At 41.2% G+C, this 5390-nt stretch overlaps 1 pseudogene; it reads left to right on the top strand.

The window, feature by feature from the left end:
• The first annotated feature begins 2975 nt into the window (after nt 1-2975).
• On the top strand, nt 2976-3747 carry LOC102866802 (annotated as a pseudogene).
• Nucleotides 3748-5390: the final 1643 nt, after the last annotated feature.

Raw genomic sequence — 5390 nt, 5'->3', positions numbered from 1 at the left:
TTGGGATGGGAGTGTCAGAGACAGTGCGATTGGCACAGGACAGAGCGGAGTTTAGGGCTATTGTACATAGGGTCGCTATGAGTCGCAAGCGACTCTACGGCACATAACAACAACAACAACAACAGTGGACTTTGGTGTAGTTGATGCAAAGGTCCAAAGGCAACACTACTAAGGCACAGGTTGGATGGAGCAATGAAGGCTCTTTCTGTTTCCCTCACATCACAAAGGCCTAAACAAATTTGTGCTATTTAACCCAATCATGAGTTAATAATAGGTGGCCTCACCTGTAATCACTTGAAGCAGAAGTTAGTTGATGAAAATACAGATTGACGGGAAGACTCTGCTCCGACTTCCATCAGGGGACCTGTAGCTATAAGTACATTTATGGGTAAAACGTCCTAGATTGGAGAAGAAACCTTCTTAGGGCTTCTGGACACCAGAGCCCAAAGTACTGTAGTCCTCAAACCTATTGATAAAATCTTAAAGGAACTTAAAAGTTGTATTAGGAGGATATGGGAATACAGTAATTAAGGCACTAAAGTGAAAGTCTGGATGAGAATTGGAAAATATAAATAAATGTTTAATGAAATAGTTGTATCTTCCTTACCTGCATGATTATTGGTATAAATATTATATTTAATTGAGGAACACTCACTCTACCAGATACTGTAAAACTGAGGGCATTTCGGTCTACCCTGATGCCAATGGTGATTGGAAATGCTAAATGGGAACCATCAGAATTGCCTGAGCCCACTCAGATTGTTAATGAATACAGAATACCTGGTGGACCAAAGGATATAATGGCCTTAATTAAAGACACTCCAAAAGCTGAGTGTTGGTGCTAAAAAATTCTCTGTATACTAGCCCTGTACAGCCTATAAAAAAAGGCATATGGCTCATAGAGGTTAACTATAGGCTATAGAGGCCTAAATAAAATAGTGCCATCTGTGGCATCAGCAGTCTCAGACATATAGAAAATACAATGTAAAAATAAAACCATGTAGAAAATACAGCAGACCACTGGAGACCGACACAGATTGATAGATCTTACAATTTATTTTTCTCTCCATCCCAGTCTCAGGAAAGAGCCAGCCACAGTTTGCTTTCACATGGAAACAATCTCAGTTTACCTTGACAGTCTTACCCCAGAATTATTTTAATTTGCTAGCCTACTGACACAGCCTGGTTAGAAGAGATCTGGACTTGGTCCAGATATTCATTGTACTTATGCATTGAATTGATATCCTGCTAATAGCAAACACTGAAAAACAGATTGGGGATGATTTGAAAACAGTAGATGCCCACATGACCAACAGAAGTTGGTTCAACAAAAATCCAGGGCTTTGCCCAAACAGCAAAATTCTTAGGAATAAACTGGACTGGAGTCACCTGTGACTTTATAAAGGCAACTAAAACAAGCTGCTGTCATTACCTACTCCAAGACTATATAGAACTCCAAAGTTTGATTGGTCTATTTGGATTTTGGAAGACTCATTCCCACATCTTAGAATATTGTTAGCTCCCATCCATAAAGTTACTCAAAAGAAAACTGTGTTTGAATGGGTTCCTGAGCAACTGAAGACTTTGGATGAAATATAGAAAGCAGTCTCACTCTCCTTGCCTCCTAGGCCCTTATGATCTATAAACACACCTGATTCTCAAAGTATCTGAAAATGGTGCTTATGTAGATTGGAGTTCATGGCAAACTCTGAGAAGGCAAGACTTGCGATATCCATTGCAATTCTGGAAAAGGACATTTCCTGATGTTACTGCACAATACGCATCATTTGAAAGACAATTTGTTGCCAACTATTGGGCATTGGCTGAGACTGCTTCACTGACAGAGGATATAAGACTATTAGGAAAATTTAAATACCCAACATGCCATAGATAATGTTGGAGAAAGACTCTAACAGAGAGCTCCAAAGTTTCTGTGAAAAAATGGAAATGGTTCAAACAGGAACAAGCCACTAGGGAAATGCAGGGAGGCAGCCACTGTATCCATGAGCAAGTGGCCTCTTTTCCTATTGGTCTTATCCTGGACCAGAGCCCATTATCACATGGACAGGGCCTTATAAACCGCTTTCTGCTGGTTAGCAAAGAGCTGCTTGGTTCACAGCAGTTCCTGGGTACATGAATAACATTTGATGTGGAAAGCTGCTGTATTAAGACCAGTTGATGAGAAGATCCTGCCTGAGGAAGGCAAGAATTGATCCCCACAATGGGTTGAACTGCATGTTTTCTTCTTAGCAATGCCTAAGGAATTGGACAATGGTAAGAGCTCATATGTTTGGATTTTTGTTCACTCATGCATAGTGGCTAATGGCTTAGCAAAAAGGTAAAAAGGGGGATGGAAAACTGGACTATTAAAGGGACACCTGTGTGGGACAAGGACATATGGGAAGCACTTTGGAAATTCATGGGATGTAATAGAATTGGACATGTTAATTCCCATCAAAAGAACCGTCTTCCAGCAAAGGGTGATTGGAACCAGCAGGTAGACAGGTTGGTGTACTCGCTTAAGGTAGCCAGCTGGATTCTAGTGGGCATAGGGATGATGTTACAATGAAGAAATGGACTGAAACTAGACGTATTTCTTTCTCCCTTTGAGGCACAAAACACCCATTAAGATTGCTCTGCTTGCCAATAATAGAGAAAGAAGTTGTAGATGGCTATGGGACAGATTCCAAGGTGGGGGATGACCCTGTGTTTAGTTGGGAAGTCAACTATATTGTACCAATGGCAGCTAGTGGCTACAAATGGGTATTCACAGCAATAGTTACTTACTCCAGCCTAGGTTTTCCATATTCTATAACTGATGCAAATGCCCAAAATACTATTGAAAGACTGGAACAAAACAAAACTACAATACTAGTTTGAGCCATCTGTCCTCGGACTAAGGCACACTCTTTACAACCTACAGATTGTAGCAATAGGTCAAGAAGAATCTTATGTAATGGGCCCATCTGCCAAAGATGCTGAAGGGAAAGAAGGCCAAAGGGAAAAATGTGTCTGCAGTGCTCTTTGTAGTCAAGAAGCAGGAGGCCAAGAAAGCAGTGAATACCCTGTTCGAGAAAATGGCTAAGAACTTGGGCATCGGACAGGACATCCAACCCAAAAGGGACCTTACCTGCTTTGTCAAATGGCCCAGCTGCATTTGACTGCAGTGACAAAGGGCAATCCTCAACAAACAGCTCAAGGTGCCACCTGCCATTAACCAGTTTACCCAGGCCTTGGACCACCAGACTGCTACTTAACTGTTGAAGCTGGCTCACAGATACTGACTGGAGATGAAGCAAAAGAAGCAGAGGCTGTTGGCTGGGGCTGAGATGGCTGCTGGTAAAGGAGATGCTCCCACCAAGAGACACTCTGTCCTCCATGCCAGGCTGAATACCGTCACCACCATTGTGGAGAACAAGAAGGCCCAACTGGTGGTGATTGCACATGGTATGGACTCCACTGAGCTGTCAGCCTTGCATCATAAGATGGGAATTCCCTACTGCATCATCAAGGACAAGGCCAGGATGGGCTACCTTGTCCATCCAAAGACCTACACCACTGTTGCCTACATGCAGGTGAACCTGGGAAACAAAGGTGCTCTGGCAAAGCTGGTGGAAGCCATCAGGACCAATTACAATGACAGATAAGATGAAATCCACTGCCAACGTCCTGGGGCCCAAGTCAGTGGCCTGAATCACCAAATTGGAGAAGGCCAAGGACAAAGAACTCGCCACCAACCTGGGCTGATGTACACTGACTTTTCTGTACACAGAATAAACTTAATTTTGCTGTCTTAAAAAAAGAAAGAGATCACAGTATTACATGGACATACTATGATGAAAACAACTCTCAGAGTAATGGTCTCATATAGAATTGGAATGACCAATTGTAACATTTGTTATCTAAAGCAGTAGGGGAATAAAGGTATGAAGTACTGGCTCACATGCTTTCCAGTGTGTGCTCACACCTAATATGAGAAGAGCTAAAGAAAGTGTGGAGGGATAGCACAGGAGAGGAAGACCCTGGATGATATGGATTGATGCAGTAACTGGGGCAACGTGATTAGGTGTGTCAGAGTTAGTGAGACTGGCTCAAAATAAAGCAGGGTTCTGAGCTATTTTACATAGGATCACTAAGTTGTGGACACAAAACAACAACAAAGGCAGTTTGTGTTTGATACATTCTTATGTTTATCAGGGATATTTGGAGAAGAGTGAGTAAGAACATATACTGGGTGATACTATACAATTCTTCCCCACATTACCTAAAATTATTTTCTTCTTGCCAAATGCTGGAACCTTAGGTCCAGGAATACAGCTACAAGTACCAGAAGCAGGAGTGACTGCTGAGCAAACTATAACAATACTTTCAAACTTATGTGCAAGAATTCCCAGGGGTGTGATGACATGAATTGTGGTTAACACTGAATACTATTGTCCTGCCTAGAGGGTGAGAAAGCCCATTGGTATTGTATCTTTGCAATTACTTGAGATACATCAGAGAGCTGGACCAAGAAGGATAACAGAAGAAAAAAATCAATGATTTTGAGTTGTAGTGCAGGAGAATAGTATTGAACATACCATGGACTGCCAAGAGAACAAATAAGTCTATCCTGGAAAGAGTAAAGCCAAATTGCTCTTTGAAGGCAAGGATTGTGAAGCTTCACCTCACATACTTTGAGTATGCTGTTGGAAGGGTCTTTGGAGAAGGATATCATACATAGAAGGGTAGAGGAACAGCACAAGAAAGACCCTGGATGAGATAGATCACCACAGTAACTGGGATAATGAAGGTAGGTGTGTTGGAGACAGTGACATTGGCTCAGGATAGGACAGAGTTCAGAGCCACTTTGCATAAGGTGGCTATGAGCCACAGTTGACTTGAAAGTACACAATGTGGGAGATGCCAGAAAGGAACAAGTTAATGACACCTCTACCCCACTCCATGAAGATTCTTTAGAAGGAAACCCAGTAAGGTAGGAAGTCATAAATACTTTTCTGTAATTTATGCTCTGTCTTACAATGTTGGATCTTCCACGCAAATTTAGCAGCATATTTTCCTTTAAATATAAAAACTCAATAAGCATAGCTCCTATTTCTTCTTTTCAGACATTTTCATAAATTTATTTTGAGATCTACTCTCAGGAGATGTGTATCTTGTAGAAGTTATTGCCAAGAATATCAGGGTTGGTTGAACTTTTAATATCATAAAATGAAAATGAGGGATCAGGAACTTCCACCCCCCCATTTATCCAAAGGTTAATAGGGTTGAAAAGATTCATATTTTTAAACCTTTATTCATCATATAAATGTGTCTCATCTTATGTCGAGAATATGATAATAATAAGATAAAAACGGAAGGTTTTTTCCTTCTGAATTTAAAAAGCACTC

The sequence above is a fragment of the Elephantulus edwardii genome, unplaced genomic scaffold, assembly GCF_000299155.1.
Source record: "Elephantulus edwardii isolate Elephantulus edwardi_28Jun2011 unplaced genomic scaffold, EleEdw1.0 scaffold00180, whole genome shotgun sequence".
Classification (NCBI taxonomy): domain Eukaryota; kingdom Metazoa; phylum Chordata; class Mammalia; order Macroscelidea; family Macroscelididae; genus Elephantulus; species Elephantulus edwardii.
Note: the sequence above shows the minus strand (reverse complement) of the source record. Positions and strands in the feature narration are given on the sequence as shown.